Source organism: Phycodurus eques, chromosome 4 (genome assembly GCF_024500275.1).
Source record: "Phycodurus eques isolate BA_2022a chromosome 4, UOR_Pequ_1.1, whole genome shotgun sequence".
Classification (NCBI taxonomy): Eukaryota; Metazoa; Chordata; class Actinopteri; order Syngnathiformes; family Syngnathidae; genus Phycodurus; species Phycodurus eques.
Window position 1 is genome coordinate 30,024,216 of NC_084528.1, and position 21,272 is coordinate 30,045,487.

Here is a 21,272-nt window from a genome sequence, read left to right on the forward strand (position 1 = left end):
TTTCTTAAGCTCCAGACCATGTCTTTGTTGGCTAAAAGACGCATTTCCTTCCAGCTGTCAATTTGTATTTACCACAGAGGCTTTACAGTTAATTCCACGAGACAACTGTAGAGGAGCCTAAAAACAAAAACACAGCAGACAAAATACAGCCCAATTGTTCCTACTTGAATGCATCACTTCTTATTAGACATAGTGATACAGATGATTGATGAGAGTTAGCCGGCTATTAGAAGCAGGAGTTCCCAGCCGACCAGTGTGGAATAACGCATTTTACGCCACTGAGACTGGCGCAAAACAGACCACGGCCACGATACGGCAAGGGATCTTGGTTAAAGTAAGCCATTTTAAAATAAATAGCAGTATTTTGAAACCGAAATTGTCAAAATGCATCAGCGTCCTCTCTTTCTGGTGTTGTCACAAAATCCAAGACCCCCCCCCCCAAAAAAACTGACTAGTTTGTCACCAGGGCGCTATAAATAGTTCTCAAATAATCAAATTGGATAGTTCATTTAATTGGACAATGACGTCTTTATTTCTGACTAGTACGAGGAGTAGCAATTGGATTCTGATTCGCTAGTCATTCGTTACGGTCAATGCAAATAGCGAATGGGGATTGAGAGGGTGAGTCCGAGCCCGAGTGTTCCGGGTCAGAGAAGGGACTGCTATATCTGATTTTACTTCGAGAAAATGTTTAACTACATACTGGATTGAATGTCATTCAATCACATGGCTATTGAAATTAGGAAAATATATCCTACGCCAGTTGCATGAAAGTCACTGATTTGAACTACTACACTACTAATGACCCATACTGTATTCTGTGGTGGGAATGTTCCTCAAAACTGGAATTGGCTGATCCAATCCAATGATTATGTGATGGAAACTTGTCTTCCACTCCTTGGTTTAATATGTTAAATAAACTACTAGAAAAACATTCAATCAGTGCAGCAATTTAAATGATAGCGTCATTTAATGAAGGTTCATAGAAAAAGCAGAACACGAGCAGAGGTCATGTTACATGATGGATCATGGACGGTCACAAAACAAGACTTGTGGTTTGGGAAACTAATGTGCTTGAGTTTCGAGCATCCGGTGTGTGGTTAATTGTAAGGTCAATCGATATATTATAACATTGATGGGTAAAGAAAAAAAATGTAATTTCTCCTTGTAGCTCTGCTTCAGATTGAAAATTCAGATTGAATGGAGAGAAAGGGTAAAGCATGGAATTAATTGTTGGGGGGGGGAGATAGCCAGCCAAGGTTGGACTGAGAGGACTTGCAGGATGTGGAAGCAGGTCGCTGACAAGAGTGAAAATGTGTCAAGGCAGCATTGGAAAGACTAAATTCATCATTTTCTCATTAAGCCTGAGATACCAAAGACGGTCGAGGGAGCTGAGGTCATTGGTGAAATCTTTACGAGTTCTATTTCAACACTATGGGAAAACCACTCTCTCATTGGATGCGTTAGTTTTGCTGCTATTGACGGGTCGCTTGAGGTGGACAGGTTTTTTTCAGTCCCGTTCTTCTGACCTGAAAATGCCGTGAAGGTTTAAGAACTCACCGTTGCCCCAAGCGCTGTCATTTTACATCTTTGCAAATGTATTTTCTATATACCATTTGTTAATAATAGCCCAAAGTTGATTTTGTATTATTTTTGCATATTAGTCAAAATACCAACGTCTCAGGGCCCCATAACAAACCATTAACCATTAATGAACTACCGTGCAAATACTATAGACATAAGCATACTCATGCTTGGATGCTATCATCGTGCAAATTATTCTTCAACCGTATTTAAAGAAACGAAGCGAAAAGTGTCACGTCACAAGTTGATTTCATCGGAATTATCTTGTTGATGATGTTGCTGACATAAAATTCCGCACAATACAGTTTAAAAGTTATAAAAGATAGTCCTGACTGTGAGGCACTCGTGTTTGTCACTACTTTACCGTCCTGCCCGCTCGATTGGTCGCCCAAACGCAACTGAAATGCATGATGGCAAAAAAAACAAACACTTTTGGTGGTTCTCACACATGCACGCAATGGAAATACTGCAACCGCTGTCGTTTATAATCGGGAAACATTTTTAGGCGCTGTATTATTTTAAAAATTAGTATTTTTTTTATTTTTATTATTGAACCACAAACAACATGGCGTGATTGTCAAGGCAGAAGCCGATTGCCCCTGTATTTATATTCTAATAAAAGAAAGAGAGGAAAAAGAGCGAGGCTGACGGCTGCCTCGAGAGCGAGGCTGACGGCTGCATTTGTTGACTGCTACTCTTCAAGTGTAGCTTTTTCAGCCACGGGTACATATGAAAAGATAAATATAGTCAAGCATTATTGTAGAACACAGTATTGGTGACAGCTTGGTTGCCTTCGGCTTCATACCTGGAAATGAATGAGAATTAATAGAACAGAATTAACAGAATGAATCCCTTGATGCTGTCTGAAGGAGATCCAGTCAGGTGCGCTGACGACTGGTGTGAAACGCTGGATACGGGTTTCAACGGAAGCAAATGTTTCAATTCATTTTGGTCCGTCCGACTTTAAATTTGACAACTTTTGTGGCATTCGAAGTTCAAGGTACTGCTGTACATTTTCCGATTGGCCCACGCAGTCTGGGACTCAAGATGGATGACCTTAGCATGAAAGTTTGTCAGGAAACGTGGGCCTCCGCGCTGTTGTTGTACAGGCAAAGCACAACCATTGTCTTGGCCTCCTCATATTCTTCTCTCCACCACCCTGCGGTCCAGCTCGGATTTCATTTTAAGGATATTTTATAGTCAGAGTAGCCGGGCCTGTCAGATGGAAATTACGACGGACGAGCGGTAAAGAAAAAAAAACAACCAAGAAAAACAACAACAGCAGCAAAGGCCTCATGCGGATGCAGAAATTGTCACTTGAGGTGAGTGATGTGAACGCAGCGTGAGGGCAAGGAAGGAGTGGGGAAGCTTAAGGCAACAGACACAGGCATGAAAAAGAGCGATGAGTGTTCCGACAGACCTTGTGCCCGCCGTTGGAAGTCTTGCCAGTCAAAGCAGTGACTCATATGTGGCCTCGAGAGAAGAAATAACAAGAGAGGGAACCCTGGACTTCCACGGCAGCTGATGTGGTCTCCTTGTTTTCTCTTATGAGGTTTCTGAATATGATTTAGGGGAAACTCTACGGCGCTTTTAAAGACCGACGTGTCTGGAGTGACACATAGGAGCATACGCAGAAACAAGGCTCACTGTGAAAAAGCTTATACAGCCGTACTAATTCAAGTCTGCGAACAAGCTCCTAACTGAATGTATTTGTGTATCAAATCAATATTAACCATTGAAATGTACTCAAATGCCATTAATCCGTTCCAGCCCCCTAAAAATCGACATCATTGATTGTTACGTGTTTTTAATAGCAGCCGGGTTTACATGCAGACTTTTTCGTCATTCCGTCAGTCGTCTATTTAGCACAGCACTTGCAATTGTTTTTACACTTTCATGAAAGCAACAGCTTAGAAAAAACAAGTTACAAGGTAGTTCAAAACCAGACGAGCTCCGTTTGGAAGCCGCCATCGCGTGAACGACGATGTCACTGCACAATTACATCAAGAGAGAGCACGCGCAGACACAACGCAGCCTTATTATTCCCATTGAACCATTTACATGATTTTGAATCGCTTTTGAAAAAGAAATATTCCACCGCTGTGAAAACGAAGGAAATTCCATCCAGCTCTGGCCTGTTAAATTACAAGTACAATCGAGGTGGAGCCTTTTTCTTCGGTTTCTGATTCTACACCACTTCTTGTCCAACATGATTACATGTGTGAAAACGACACACATTACATGTGTGAAACGACACGACTCTTTCACCACACTCCCGGGAGATCATTTATACAGACACGTCTATATAGACTGAGAAACTTGCTCTCAAAGATGCTTCCAGCTACATCAAATGGTTTTTTTTTGTTGTTGTTGTTTTTTTTTTTTTTTTGGGGGGGTGGGGGGTGTTCAAGGAAAGTCAACAGACAACCTGCTTCCTTGTGTGCATGTTCGTTTCATGTGAGTTTGAATGTATGTAGTTGTGCTTCATGTTTACCAACCAAAACAAGTTCTTAGTCATGGGCTGCAATGCGCGGTGGCACAGGCCCAATGCAAAGATGGCCTCACTGTGCTGCTACTGTGCTAACACTTTACTCTTCAGCCTCTCACCCTTGGCCACCTCCGTTACACTATCATGAAATAAGCAGTAAAAATAAAACATGTCCCTTAAATAAAGAGGAAATTGAGGTTGGCTGCACGCCTTTAACCTGACACGTCAATATGGAATAACTGTCTTCAATGTGAAGCAGTAAGTGCTCCCCACACGCAACCAGAAAAATCCCCCAATGCTGTGGAAATACAAAACGTTCTTCTCGAAGAGCTTTACATCAACTGCGGGGAAAAGACCCCACGGGGTCAAAGGTCAACCATAACAATCAAATGGGAATCACCCTCATATTTAACCCCTCAGCACCCCCAAAAGGCCTTATGAATAATATCTCTTTGTTTTTTGGCAGTTGAAAAAAGGCTCGACATCAACGTTACTGTGCCAAAATGAAGTAACCTGACATGCCCGCAACAGCCAGACACTATTGGGAAAAGACAAGAGACACTTGGGAGGTGTTTTTATGTTCTGTACATTCTCTATGATCCATCTTTAACAGGCTAATCTTTCCAACTACAGTCTTGATAAACATCCATCATCTCCTGCTGAAGCCAATTTGGACAAGAGTAAAAACGTTTCCATCAAGAACAGCAACGAACACCGCGCTTTGTGCTTCTTCTCATGAAGACGACATGCATGTCGGCGATTTGAATTCGTCTCAGTTTAGCGAGCTTGATTTTCCACTGCAGTATAGCATAGCGAGGAACAGGTATGCATACTAACAACAGTAATGGAGGATAAGTATTGAGGTCTCCCGTGTTGGCCACCGTCAGGAAAAGCGATATCAGAGAGGAGACTGAGGGCAGAGAGAAAAACAGACCACTACAGCAAAGTGGAGACTATGGAGCAGAGCTTAGGCCCTGCAACATGGTAAGCTAAGCTAGTCGTACCTGCTTTTGCCAGTGCAAAGGTCTCACGAGCAAGCCGAGCTGTGTTGAAAACAGAAGAATAGCGGCATTAGAATCTGAGCAAAGATTTCTACAGCAATCCTTCATCTTTGTCGAAAAATGACATATTCAAGGAAACCACTTGAGTCATTGATTTGGTTTCGTTGTTGTCTTTATTTTTTTCATTATTATCTCTGCAAGTATTTTCCATTGGGCTTAATCTCCTGCAGCCTTTGGTTACTTTGGAAAAGATGACAAAGAGGCCAGCGGCCTGCGAAGCAGCGGCATGCTTCCTGCTCTCTCACCAGGACGCCACTGGAATGCAGGCCACTGGGCTTTCCCGCAGCAGGCACTTAGCTGTGTTCAGAGGAATGGCCTGCCTGCCTGCCTGCCTGCCTGCCTGCCTGCCTGCCTGCCTGCCTGCCTGCCTGCAACTGTGGACTGGGGAGTGTGCGCGGGTGGGCGTGTGTGCTGCACAGGCAGTCTGTGCCTAAAAAAAGCTTGATTTAAAAAACAAACAAAACAAAAAAACAAAAACAAAAAAAGAAAACGTACTTTTTAAAAAAACGTTTCTTAAATATGGAAATCGTGCGGTTGGACAGGTCTGGTTCATAGAATGATGTGGAGAAACATCAACATCATTTGTGGAATAAGCTTATAAAATGATGACAGAAGCAAGAGTCCGAGTAGCTTTACATTTCTTTTCTCAACATTGGGATAGTGGCGCAAAAATGGTAAAACACCTCTGAAATCAGAAATCGTTTCAACCTGTAAAATATTATTTGCTCATACAATTGTTGTCCAACGTAACATGGCACAAAAATGTATATGTTATGAGCCGACATTTCTAGTTGTTACAAAACACGGAAACACATAGCGATACTGTACATTTCCATGCTTTTCAATGGACTATAACAACAAAATGTCTTTTTCATTCCAACTTTGAGGGCAACAACAACATTTGAATTAGGCGTGCTCCAAACGTACCGACCATAAGGCTGAATTTCTGCGCTTCAGCTCAAAGTCAGCAAAGACCCGATCATCGGCTGACTAAAAGACGATTTAACCTGCAATTAACCTGTCGTGTGGACTACGTTTTTCCTCCCCGATTAGCTCCGAAAACAGTCGGGCCAACAATCGCAGTTGAATATTCATGATCGCCAATAATTTTGTGCGGTCAACACCGAGGTTGGATGATCCAGGGACTCAGTTGGATTGTGAGATTAAACAGCAGTCTTTTATCATTTAACCTAGCTTGTTCCTCGTATTTTTTTGTTGCCTGTTAGATGCTGCATCATATTAATTTGGTTTTCCAAAACAAAGGGAGTGGTAATTTGGCTCTGCCTTCTTCCCATAGTAAACCTCAGCTGTTTTTTTTTTATTCGCCTTCGCCTTAACTGCTTTGCACTTATGCAGGGATGTCTTATAATTAACCTCTCTCCTTCATTTGCAACCAATTATATGTTTGCCTTTCTAATGAGACACACTGGAGGCCCAAGTTTATTTTATGCAAACGATGGGCTGTGGCTTGAAAGAATAATAGTCTGTAGAAATACATAGCCAGGCAGACACACGTGCTTTCATTTGTTTTCTCCCTTCTTATGCCAAAAGAAGTGTGAGCTTAATCCAGTGATGGGTGCGCTGCCAGTAAAAGGGCGTTAGAAGCTAAATTTGGCTGACTGGAACTGGCACGGAGGAAACCATTGAATCCTTCTGGATGGAGAAATTGATAGGCGCACAATGAGAGGGAAATGTCCACAGACACGAGGGCATGAGGAGTGAACGTGACGAATGGATCTTAAACCTGGCGAGTAAGGGAAATGGGATCAGAAAGAATACGTGTGCTTTCGCGTCGTCAAAACACTGCGCTGTATTTGTTTAACGCGGGTTTGTCATGAAGAATGTTGAGTTAATTTTCACCTCGTTTCTCTGCTGGACCTGCTCATTTTCAGTGAGCGTTCACTTTTTTGAGCGTGACAGTGGTCGGCTGAAGTTTTTTTTTTTTTCGCTGCGGTCAAAGCTACAGCTTGCTTCATGAAGGCGTCATCGCAACCACACCAGCAGAAGGAGGGAATCAAGTAGAAAGTAGAGTGACATACAGAGTTTGCGGTTTATTCTTGTCATTAGTAATGCACCGTCCACGTCCACACCAGGAGGATTTATCTAGATTTAAACAAATTGGTCAAATACGGGCAATTTTAGCCAAACAAAGTCAACTGACCAGGTGGTGATCAGTTGACAGCTCCGCTCCTCTCTTCACCCGAGTGTCCAAGACATGCGGCCGCAAGTCCGATGGTACGACCACAAAGTCGATCATCGAACTGCGGCCGATTCTGTTCATAACTATTATGGACAGAATTTCTAGGCGCAGCCGAGGCGAAGAGGGGGTCCGATTATGTGGCCTCAGTATTGCATCTCTGCTTTTTGCAGATGATGTGGTTCTGTTCTCTTCATCTAGCCGTGATCTCCAATTCTCACTGGAGCGGTTTGCAGAGTGTGAAGCGGCTGGGATGAGAATCAGCACTTCCAACTCTGAGACCGTGGTCCTCAGTCGCAAAAGGGTGGCGTTCCCTCTCCGGGTCAGGGATGAGATCCTGCCCCAAGTGGAGGAGTTCAAGTATCTTGGGGTCTTGTTCACGAGTGAGGGAAGAATGGAACGGGAGATCGACAGGCGGATCGGTGCAGCGTCTGCAGTGATGCGGACTTTGTATCGGTCCGTTGTGGTAAAGAAGCAGCTAAGCCGAAAGGCCAAGCTCTCGATTTACCGGTCGATCTACGTTCCTACCTTCACCTATGGTCACGAGCTGTGGGCCGTGACCGAAAGAACAGGATCCCGGATACAAGCGGCCGAAATGAGTTTCCTCCGCAGGGTGTCCGGGCTCTCCCTTAGAGATAGGGTGAGAAGCTCAGTCATCTGGGAGGATCTCAAAATAGAGCCGCTGCTCCTCCACATCGAGAGGAGCCAGATGAGGTGGCTGAGGCATCTGTTTAGGATGCCTCCCGGAAGCCTCCCCGGTGAGGTGTTCCGGGCACGTCCCACCGGGAGGAGACCCCATGGATGACCCAGGACACGCTGGAGAGACTACTGGCAACGCCTCGGGATCCCCTCGGAAGACCTGAATGCAGTGGGTGGGGAGAGGGAAGTCTGGGCGTCCCTGCTAAACTTACTGCCCCGACGAGCCGACCTCGGATAAGCGGTAGAAAATGGATGGATGGTTGGATGGATGAAAAAAAGTCAAAATAATGAGGTAACCAGTGATGTCATACAATTGAGAGCTGCCAAGGAAAAGTTTTCCTGTCTACCTATTTTAAACAATTTTGGAATGTCTGGACTTCTGGGTTTCCAAAAGCTTGATTTTCAGTGACCTAAAACACAGTTTGCTTATATAACAAAAGGACAATATCAAAATAAATTCCACCCCCCCCCCCCCCCGAAAAAAATCAATTGGACATGGCCTAAGTAGGTTGTACCATTTTTCCCTTTGGAAATAATGGAAATGGAAACAATTGGTTCCAGGGTCTAGCTCACCCTCAAAAACCTTAACTACACAAGTAATGTTGTAATTTCCCTCTATCCATTCATCTATCCATCATTCATCCAATTTCAAGTGCGTCTTGGCCTCATTATTTTCATGGGTGACCTGGAGAATATTCCGTTTGGATTTGGCCCGCAAGCCCATTACACCCTGGAATGGGCACCAGTCATGCGCAGGACAGATATGCTCTAAGTGGGTATAAGAAGTCTATACACCCTGATCCAATACCAGGTTTCTGTAATGTAAAAAATACTCAGCCCAAACTAAATAATTTCACCTATGATTGCACCTCGTTTGAGAACAAACTAAACTCTTTAAAAAAACAACTTTTGGACAAGTTTTCTTTGCACCACTTTTTGTAAACTATATTTTATAGTTTACAAAATGTAGCCGGCCGGCACGGTGGACGACTGGTTAGCACATCTGCCTCACAGTTCTGGGGACCGGGGTTCAATTCCCGGCCCCGCCTGTGTGGAGTTTGCATGTTCACCCCGTGCCTGCGTGGGTTTTCTCCGGGCACTCCGGTTTCCTCCCACATCCCAAAAACATGCGTGGTAGGTTGACTGAAGACCCTAAATTGCCCGGAGGTGTGAATGTGAGTGCGTATGGATGTTTGTTTTGTGTGCCCTGCGATTGGCTGGCGACCGGTTCAGGGTGTACCCCGCCTCCCGCCCAAAGATAGCTGGGATAGGCTCCAGCAGCCCGCGACCCGAGTGAGGATAAGCGGTAAAGAAAATGGATGGATGAAAATATAGCCGGGCTTGCATGTTTTTCTTCGTAAGATAAGGTCTTCATCTTGCCACCAGAGATTGTTGTCACATGTCCTCCACAGCCAGCATTTGCCAGAAATTCAAGCAGCTCCTTCAACCTTGCTGTCGCCCTCTTTAGTTTTGGCGGGACATTCAGTTGTTGGTAATATTTTTGCCATATTTCCTCCACTTGATGATGACTGACTTCACTGTGTTCCACTCTTCTCCCGACTCACAGCTTTGAACAACGGGATACCTCGGATGCTGTGGAAGCAGCATGGCTTGTGCCGTAAGATGTGATGACAAAAATGTCAGGAAAAGGCTACTAGAACATCTGAACTTGATTTGGGGTTCGTTAGAGGCCCTTTAAATGGTGTGTGTTTACTCTAATTTAATGAGTTTGAATATGATTGGTCAATTCTGAACACAACCAATATCTATATGAGGGCGTAGACACATGTGCAGCCTCATGATCTCAGTTGTTTATTTGTACTTAAAAAAAAAAATGTTCAATCGAGTTGCACAGGTTTGATGGAAAAATGTTTTTAAATTATTTATCTTGGTCTCATTTTTTTAAATCTCAAAAACCTGGTTTTGAACAGGGTTGTGTAGATGTTTCACATCCACTGTAGACATTTACACGAACATTCACACCTTTGGCCAGTTTTCACCATTTCTGGGAATGTGGGAGGAAAACGGAGTACCTGGAGAAAAAAAGATGCACACAGGAAGGCCAGAGCTGAGATTCGAACGCGCAACCTCCCGACAAACTGCAAACTAAAACCAAAAACCAACAAAAAAAGGTTTTGAATTTGCTGCCGCAAATGTGTACAGTATGTAGTATCTGTCTGACTCATGAACAAATTTGGCTCATAAATACATCTTCAAATGAAATGTGACAGAATGCTGACGAGACAATGTTCTTAGCATTCAATCAATCAATTCATCCACAGCCCATTTGAGGTTCCCCCATGCATATCCATTGTGTCAAATCTGTGTGATCCTATTGTTTTATCATCTGTCTTTTCATCTCGCCTAACCACACTCAGATATAAATGATGCTGGGTAAAACACAAGTATACGAAATATGTGAGCTACGTGCTGAATTCCCGTTTGCTTTTGTCATCAAGTTACGGTAAAAACTCGACTTTATTAGATGTAATTTGTGTATTCTACTTTGTATCCCGACTCATGAAGAAATGAAAATGTTTCCACAAAGATTTGCTTTATGAAAACATCATGTCAAACATCATTTTCGGAATTAAAGGTTGGGCTCAAGGAAAGCCTAGGAGGCCATAATCAGCAACTGGTGATGCCTTCCACAAACAGTTTCGCAAAAGCCTCCAGTCAGAAACCATTTAGTTCCACACTCAATGCAGCTGTAAACAAACCAATGTTCCGAAGTGGACTCACAAACAAATACACACAAATACACACAACACACACGGACACACCGTGGTCCAATGCTGGGAAAGCAGTGTGAGGCAGCCAGGACAACAAGACGCCTTTTGCACCGGTGTGTGGGCCAGCCAGTAGCAGTGCTGGTAAAACTAAGCAATGCGTGGTGGGAGTGTTAATGTGTCAGAGCTGAATAATCAGTGATATTGTTGCTGTTGTAACGCTTGGCAGGAGTTTCCCTTTTAATAAAGACATGAGGCTTTGCACATAAGCTTCCATTAGAAGGGAATTTTCACTGTAGCGTATCACTTTCTTCTTGCACTATAGTCTATTGTTTCGTTTTGATCGGTGGTGATTTTGCTTTTTGGGGCAGCAGGAATTCAAAACCAGCGGGGGTGTAGGATTGGCACCGGCAAAAGTTATTTCACGTTAGAAGAAATCTGAGCCTGGCAAGGTGCAAAAAAAATATAATAAATGCAAATTTTAAAAAAGAGACAGGTAGCCACTCTCATGCTGCATTTACAATGCAAGGTTCAAGTGAAACAAACCCGATTCTCCTCAAGTGGCACAATTGGTATATGTGTCATGGCAGTGTAAAGAGAAATTGTTTTAATCTAAATTTCCTAATTTAGATTAAAAATCCACTACATGTCAAATATGTGTTTATGTGAGTGCAGCGTAAATGCGCAGAAGTACAGCAAGTTGATTCAACATTTAAAAGCTAAGTTTGACTATCCAGAATTCAAATTCGGACTTTTGAAATAGAATAGAATTTGAATAGCTGGAATTTTCATTCAAGATATCGGTAACGGGCGGCACAATACTAGATGAAATTGCATTGCAGATATCTGAAATGACAATTGTGGACAGGAAGAACGTAGTTACGGATATCCGAAATGTCCCTTTTGACTTGGCAAAAAATGAATTACAGATATCTGTAACACATATCCATCCAGTCTAGTTGTTAAATGTTCAAAGGGCTTGCCATACTGTACATATCAGACATACGGTAAATCAACAATACGAAATACACCAATGGCTGACATACATGCACCAATGTTTGCTCAAAGGCACATCCATAATTAAATTAGCAAAATAAGGGGAGCCATGCTGAAGTTAGTCTCATTTAAATCAATCACACACTTGGAACGTACATGGAAATAGACGTCCGATAAAGTTGGAAGAAGATTGGTTTGAAATTCAAATGTTTTGCATTTTATTACAGAGAAGAAGAAGAAGAAAAAAAAAAAGATTTTAGAAATAAGATTTTTCTGTGGTGAATGCATCTGGCAAATATTACTGTTAATTTGCATTGTTTTATTAACTTCATTCCCGATGCATATGAGGCTCAACTTCACTTAGGAAGTTTGGATCCATTGTGTGTTTTTTTTCTTGTACATGGATTTAAAACAATATTCTCAGTATTTTTGTGAATGTGCACACACATGGCACTTGTGCATTTGCGAACCAATTTGAAACTTGAAAAAAGAAAAATCCCATTCCCAGAAATGTTTAGGCCCAGTAAATCAAGGGCCTTGATTCATCTATTGGGATCACAACGCAACCATTAAGAAGCTCACAATATGTTTTTAATAGAACATAAGTACGGTCTAATGAGCAGTTTCCTTGAATCCAAACAAATCTGTCTGGAAAAGACGAAAGAGTCAAAAACCAAAGACGGTCACACCAGTAAACCTGGAAAATGCACCGAGAACACTGGAAAAAAGCTACAAAAATAAATTCAAAAATCAAAAATAGTGCAGCTATTTTTTGTCACGTAGGGGGCTAGTGATGCCTGGACCCCCCTTGTGCCCCCCCCCCCCACCTTCCATGAAGTTACTACGCAGTACTACGTACACTACTGTAATAATTAAAATTGTGATATTGGAGCAACGGGCACGGCCCGAGGGGGTAACGTGGGTCCCCCTTCCCATGGGCCCACCACCTGTGGGAGGGGCCATAGGGGTCAGGTGCACTGTGAGCTGGGCGGTGGCCGAAGGCAGGGACCTTGGCGATCCGATCCCCGGCTACAGAAACTGGCTCTAGGGACGTGGAACGTCACCTCTCCGGCAGGGAAGGAGACCGAGCTGGTGTGCGAGGCCGAGAAGTTCAGACGAGATATAGTCGGGCTCGCCTCCACGCACAGCTTGGGCTCCTAGCAGCCGAGAGACATCCTGGGTCGTCCCCGGGTTCTCCTCCCGGTGGGACGTGCCCGGAACACCTCACTGGGGAGGCATCACCGGGAAACTCATTTCGGCCGCTTGTATCCGGGATCTCGTTCTTTCGGTCACGAACAAACAACCATTCACACATTTTTTTGTAATTTTGAAGAATGCATGTTTTTGTAACGTGGGGGGCATCAATATTAATGAGTATTTGTACTCATTAATATTGATATAGTAAACTCAAGGCCCAGGTTTACAGTGTGACAAAAGAGCACTCATGTTACTGTTAGTGCAAACTGCTGTATGTGTTTAGGACTGATTCGAAGACATGCTGAAACAGTCACCAGTGAAATATTTAATGGAGGTTATCAAGTGCGAGGCGGTGCCTTCCCACTGAACCCAAAACGGTTGTACAGTTCACGGGGTGTGGTTTTCACAGGGTGTGAAAGCGGTGACTATACTCACCGCTGATCTTTCACGTCTCTAACCCGAAGCAGGAGCAGGACTGCGATGACAGACGGCATATTCACTGTGTGAATCATCGGATTCTCTGTGGTCAAGCAAGTTTTCCGTAAGTTGCCGTACCGTTGGAATCATCAAGTTGGGCACCCCTGATTGAATTCATTCAACCCTTCATTCACATTTGAGCACTCGTTCAAATTTATATTTGAGTGAGGGTTTTGTTTTCCTTGAATTTTTGCCCCTATGGTACCGAATTTCTCCAAATGTGTAGCTATGTAAGAAGGTCAGTGTCATCGTTCAAGCTTTTTGTTGGAATATTGAATCCTTTTTCTGATGTACATGAGCGCCGGGCCTTTTAATGGCAGTGTTATTTGCTCCATTCTTTTTAAGAACAGTTCTAAAATCGTCCATATATTTATCTTGACTAAAAAGGTTGACTTAATTTATCTGTGAATGATCATACTGTATATGTGTCAAAAACAAAAAAGGGGACATGCTGTGTTATGGAAATGGACTTTTTAATTGCTTTGGTACAAATAGTTGAGTCTCTGGAAGGCCTTTTTTTTCTTCTTCTTGTTTCTGAAAATGTGTCTGTAAGCAAACAATTCTTACTATAATTGACATTGGAAATGTAATAGGTGGCTTGGTTATGAAATGCTGCCTGCACAAGTGACAAACAATTGAATCTGTATGGGCATTTGCTTTATGGGAGTAACATGGTTAAACTAGCAAGTGGTGGTTTTGCGTAAGCAGCCTGGACACGAAGGACTCTGCACTCCGGAGGGAGTCTCAGATTGTCCAGAAGTCTCCAAGAACACCATAACTGGTTGCTTTTTTGAAAAATAGTTGTTAAAGTCACTATATATAGCGCAGAAGTCCCTAAGTTGGCACTGTTGAGGAGCCCTCATTTCTGTCACGTCTTAGCTCCCATAAAATACAGGAATCGGGTCCAAGACTCCGATGACGGGGTATTCCCAGCTTTGGCCACCACCATTGCAATGTGCCACCCTACAAAGGCCTGCACCATCAGCCAGCTGCATCGAGCCTTCAGAAGACAACATCAGAGACGAGAATGTGGTCACTAGTGGTTAACCAGTAATTATTTCATGGGCTGAGCTCCTAAGCCTTTCTCTAAACCTCCTCAGGCTTCAAAGCGCTGGTGAAATTTGGGGACAAGAAAACTCCGTCATGCTACCCATTTTGAGTATTTGTGGTGGACGCAGTTTGACCGAAATTGCTCCAGGGTACTTTATCAATAAACAATAACAGAAACTGGTTTTGGATGTGGATGGTAGTTCAAGTTGTGTACAAAGGACTTACGCTAATCACAAATTGTATACATGCTTAATGAGTCATCTAGTCAAACTTTCTTCACTTAATGCCGTGTAACATTTCACCTAATCAAATGATTTGGTTATTGCAGGCAACGACGTGACAGTCGAGAAACAATGTCGTATGGAGCAGGTGATGTCAGCAAGCGATGGTAATCATTATTTGGATCAAAAGCAGCATTCCGGAAAGGCCTCGTCCTCAGGGAAGCGGACACCAAATGAAAAGAATTTGACTGGAATCAGCGGTGGTGCTGCAATTCGTTCTGCTGTGATGACACAATCACTGCTGAGAAGAGCAGCATAAACCCCCTCAAAACGGAAACATCGTTGTCTGGGATGCCACACTGTGTGCTTATTGCAAAGGCATGGCTAAGGACAAAGAGAATCCAGGTCTCGGACTGGCCCGCCATCGGTCCTAGCTTGGCCTCAATTAAATACGGTTCTCGAAGGTTGCTTTCAATCTTCTCAAACTCAAACTCCGATTTGTTCATATTCTGAAGAAAAAAAATCACATAGGAAACAATGATTAAAATGAATATGCATACACACATTAAATGTGTTTGAATGTACGTGCTGAAAACCAGGCAAAGACTGAGAAAAGATTTGTACTGAATTGGCGAGGTATTGCATTAAACTTTCACCTATAATACTTTATTTTCTATAAAGGAGAAAGTGTGCATATTTGAGAGGCTGTAGGCCGCGGGGACTCCCCACAGTTCACTTTTTAGCCACAGGCAAATATGAAATTATAAATATGGTAAGTATTATTCTAAAACACAAAATATGATGTCGGATGCCTACCTGGAAGCGTCATTTCGACTTGGCTTTTTCTAGTTCGCCGCGACATCTGCAAAGTTGCAACGGCATTCACCTTGCGATTGAAATTTCAAATAGCGGCCGACGGTCGGCCGCTCTTGAAGACGAGTTGCAAAACCCCGCATCCTGCGCGTTCAGCCAAGTCGCGCATTGTCCGGCAGCCCTTGCTGCTTGAACTGTGACTACCGTTCGAACACTTCGCTTTGAAATCCGATATCAACAATCTCGTGGCATTCCATTACGTGAAGCAAAGAAATGCAGCCCCCTTTGGCGGCGCATTGCCCCAGTCATACTGTAGGCTGGCACCTTGTAAGAAATGCATGTGCATCTTTCAGGTTCTCTACCACGGGCCTTTGTGTAAATTCTTGTCTATATGTGCCAGTCCAGGGTGTGCCCTGCCCTTCGCCCAAAGTCAGTTGGCATGGGCGCCAGCTCACCCACAAACCCACTGAGGACAAGCGGTATAGAAAATGGATGGCTTGTCTTTGTGTATTTCCTTCTGTGAGTGTGCAGGGCTGTGTGAATGCGCGTTCAACAATCTCAAGAATGCTTTAGTGGGCTAGTGTCCCCCCTTAAAATGTGGTTTAGATGTTGTCAATTCCTGCCGCGGGGGGATTTCTTTCCAAGGTTCTGTTGAAGTGATTAACTTTATTCCTCTGAGGAAGCCTAGTATTGAAATAGCTAAATAAAGCCTTAGTTGAGCCAGTATCTGCGTGTATTCTCGGAAGTTAAGACGGTTGATGTGGGTTTGTGATCCATCATGGTCACGTTTGCTCTTTTGTAAATGTCATATTTGTAGGAAGAATCGCCGTGCCTGGAAAATGCCACCCTCCTGTTCGACTTCTCATGACTCTTACATGGTTTCCTGTGAAATGACAGGACTTCCAATCAATCTGACCAGTTAACAAGGACTGATGAGAAGAAAAGTGTCATCATTACGATTTCAGAAGTGTCAAATCGGGAATTCGGGAGGAAGTACATAATCGGATATTCAGTTGAGCAAGGTGTTGCCTTCTTTAACGCCTCCGCCGTGTGTGTGACACCCGCCAGCCTGCACGCTGCCTGAGCAGTTCGCCAGGTCGCTTGCGAAAGAGGCGCTGCTGAAAGCCCCTTCAGTATTCCTGGCTTTCCCCTTCTATTTAGCGGGGCACGTTAACAACGGTCTAAGGCCTTTCTGTGGTCACACACTGTTCCAATTTCTTCTTTTCTTCTTCTCTCATCTTGTCAGGGAGCTGCCAAACTAGATGTCTGAATGAGCTCTGAGCTGACATAACATCAGCTTGGTCTCATTCAGTGGTAACGTATAAAAGGAATGGCAACCTAAAGGAATCTCGTGATGTAAACATTTGTTTAAGTTCAGGCTTTTAGGTTTACAGTAGACCGACATACATCACAGAGTCAAATCAGTACTATCATACTATACTGTAATATATTGAATTCCATTTCTTTGCTCTAATTTTTATTGAAAAGACAATCGGCAGCTTCATTTGAGCTGACTGTATTTTTGAAACCTTTTTTTTTTTTTTTTATAGCAGTGACACTCAACTGGTGGGTTTGAATATCAAAAGCGTAATTCATGTCATTTTCACTCGCGCTACCACAGTCTCAGGATGTCTGTTAAGAAGTTGCAGTTGGCACTGCCGTTGTCAGCGCTGTGTCATTTATTTTTTTTTTTTTTTGTATAAGAAGAAACGACATAGCGGCAGTGCAAGAAACTACTGCGATTGTATCTCCGTGGGGAACATCTGATGGTCGGACTGCACCTCTATACACTGCACTATACATTCCCCCGAAAGTCGGTTGCCTAAGGCCACCCACCGCTGGTTTTCATCTCCTCTCAGAGTTTTGCCTTCAAATACCTGTATGAGCAAAACCTGTCTGTGCCTTCTTTGGATATCGTTTGTTTGCTTTCATCATTTCCGTTTCTTATCTTGTGCGCTGATTCAATACCTATCAGGCAATAGGAGTGATCAATTGTCATGGACGTCTGATGACTGACTGTAAAACACGTTGAATCGGCCGAAAAATCCCCAGCGGCGGCTCACTTGTGACTTTCACCCGAAGTCAGCTCAAGCTCCCCGTGATCGTGAACAAGCTAGGCAGGATAAACAGGATATAGAAAAGAAATGGATGGATTGATGCTGTACTTGTGCGTTCTAATCAAGAAAATGTCATGTAACGCGACCTGTTATTGAATGACGCTATAAAGCAGCGGAGAACCAATTAGAAACAGAGCTCTGGTTTGCCCGAAGACTAGAAAACAACAATTGCCTTTTACTCCATAGAGTGGGAGAATATGTGTTAACTTGTTTCGTCTGTTCTGACTAAAAGTTGATCGTGGATGACAGGACAAAGTAGCCTTAGTTGTAACACACTTGTGATCAATGTTGATTTGTGTTTGTATTTCCACCGTGAGTAAGTGTTTACGCAGACAAGTGACACCCCTTCCTTCTACCGCAACGCTCTCACACACAGATGTGAGCTGAAATGAGACATTTTGCAGATCCGATGTTAACGAATACTGAACACCAATGAAATTAACTTTCAATATACAACACATTTCCCACATCAGTCACCACTGCCTTTGTTGGCCTTTGTCACGCCTCCCATACCTGATTGGCCCGCAATGGAAGTGAGAGACAGACGGTACAGAAGAACACACTTGTTAGTGGAACACACTGGAGCCAGGGGCAGCTGAAGCGCCCTGGGAGCAGTTCCGGATATCGGTGCCTTGCTCAAGGACACCGCAGCTATGAGTCCGGGACATGTTGGTGGATGGTGCTTTCGGGGTCTTAAACATAGGTCCCCATGGTGGCAGGTGATGATCTTGACCATTGGGCCACGGCTGCCCTAAGGAAGGCCGGAACCAAGATTCGAACCCAGAACCACAGAATTGTAAGACGTTGCTAAATTGCTCAATGTTTTCTTTGCCAGGTATTCTCCAATGTATTTGTGAAATTCGGTTTATTGGATTTAAAATGAGAGAATCTGTTAGAAAATAATGCGAGCGCGCCAGTTTTGAGCGCATCTCCCACGATAATCAACAGGATTCAGTGACGATGATGATGATGATGATGATGATGATAATCACCATTCCCTCGTTCCTTTTTTTCTGCGGTTGTGTGAAACAAAAATACTGGAAGCTGAATTTATCACTTAAAGGCAATTTCTCTTTTCTTATCATGGCCTACTTGTAAATACGCTTGTGTCTGTGCTCATTTCCACCAGGGACTATCCCAAGCCAACAAGTGTAATCATTCAGAACCTCCGACAAAAGAACATTTCCTGTGGTCGTGATAAGTAAAAAGCGTTTGTTCTAATATTAAACTGTCACTTTTTTAAGACGTGGACAGCATGGCGGACTGATTGTTAGCATATCTAGCAGACCGTTCTGAGGTACAGGGTTCAAATCCCAGCTCTGGCCTTCCTTTGTGGAATTTACACGTACATTTCTTCCAAGTGCATGTGTGGGATTTCTCTGGGCACTCAGACTTCCTACCACATTCCCAAAACATCCTTGGTAGCTTCAAAACTAAATTGTCCATAGTTGTGAAAGTGAGCATAAATGGTTGTTTGTCTGTATGCGTCCTGCAATTGGCTGGGATAGGCTCCAGCCAGTGTTGCGAAAATTACTTTGGAAAAGGAACAGTAGTGTAACTATTTCAATTATTTCCTCAAAGTAACATTTGATTATGTTTTGATTTTGAATGAATGCATCAACAGGATCCTTGGATGTTTCCTTGAAAAAACTACCATGGATCAAAACCATTGATCATTATTTTGGAATAAAACACTCATTTGTTATTTACGCAAATAATAAACTGATAACAAAATATGATGAAATGTAAATACATCCTAAAATATGTGTATGTCGGGCAAATTAATGGCTTGCACCATAAGGTGGCGCTTCGAGGTTATATTTGGAAAACTATGTCATGTTTGAGAGAGCTAATCACGAGCGGCGCCTCGAGAAGGAGGAAGTGATATGAAAAGAAATCTGCGCCTTTGTGGCTATTTTTCAAATGTAACTCAAATAGCAATGATGGAAATTTCCAAATGCAACTAATTTCAGAACACATTTTCTCCCAGTAATGTAATCGATTACAATTGCATACATTTTGTAAGTAGATTACGTGATCCCGAATGAGGATAAGCGCTTTAGAAAACGGTGGGATGAATTCATTTACACCTGTCAGTGGTGCAAACATTGCGGTGAATACTATAGTAAGTGAATGTTATTCCATCCATTCATTTAGCCAAAAATATAGATGCCAAGGCAAATTGAAAAACAGGTTCATTAAGTGAGGTTGGCAATCATCCATGAAATCTGCTGGCTTCATTAGAAAGGCGGCAATGTTTGACTTTGTCACAAGTGTTTCAGTGTACACAATATGTCCGTGACTTTGTATTTGGCTGCGAAGAGGGAAAATTCCAGACTCCGGAGGACCTAATGAATGGCTCACTTATGTCTTGTTTTGTCGTCATTGTAAAATATTTCCCCTCTGCGAAGTGAATCCAGCAAGTGCGCAACGAACGCTCGAATGGCTCTCGTAATAGAAGCGATTCTGGGTTTTTTTCTTAAACCCACCAGGTGCTGACAGTCCAAGAACAACATGAGGTATCGGTATAGTTGATGACTCAAACCCGAGTGACACGTGTCTCCATGTTCCAGACACACGACCGTGACTAATGATTAAGATGCTTCTAAACTCCTGTGGCTTCTTTAGATGAACAGGATAAGTCATTTAATCACTTAAATCGCTTTTTTTTTTCTTTTCTTTTTTTTAATGGACTGATTCTACTTAATGCCTCAGTGATTTTTGTCATGATTATCTTTATAACTTAAACCCAAATTATGGCCAAAACCAGGCTGCCGAGCAGCAGGATTCTGTTTGTTCCAGGAGTGGAAACAAAGTTAATTAATCTAAAGTATGTTCAGTGAAGCAATGTTTTTTTTTAATCAAATGTTATTCCCCAAACACTGGAAACAAGTGTGGATATTTTGGCTGCAGAATTCCGAGATCTTTAACCATTCCAGTATATGTCTGTTCTATTCTAACAAATGCTAACGCAGAATTACAGCAAGGAATAATGAAATTTGCAGTATCAGTAGTCCATGTGTATCCCAACCTTTATGAGCCAAGTCGCATATTTTGTCATGGAAAACTCTCATGGCACACCACCGAGACAAAATATCACAAAATGTGTATAGGACAGGTCAATTATGAAGCTGAATTATCTAATGAAGGAACATTTCTGCAGGTTTGCCTGTCACTATACAGTATGTCAAGCAGAACTATATGTCTATATATTGCGAAAGAGATGAAAAAAGACACATTAGTGCAAGTCAATAAATGGGAATTTTCGGACCACTCAAATGAAAAAGGATCATTTCCCGCAGCACGTCTGACAATCTCGCAAGACACAGCAGTTGGGAATCACTGCAGTACGTAACTACAATAAAATATTCTTTAAATACTAAGTATATCAAAATATTGTTGTTAGGAATACATGTTTTATACTAGAGACGGTAGCTAGATAGATAGATAGATAGATAGATAGATAGATAGATAGATAGATAGATAGATAGATAGATAGATAGATAGATAGATAGATAGATAGATAGATAGATACAATTAGATTAGATTAGATTAGATTAGATTAGATTAGATTAGATTAGATTAGATTGTCCGACAGCAGAGGTCATTCAGCTTTATAGGTTCCACTGTACAAAAAACAAAC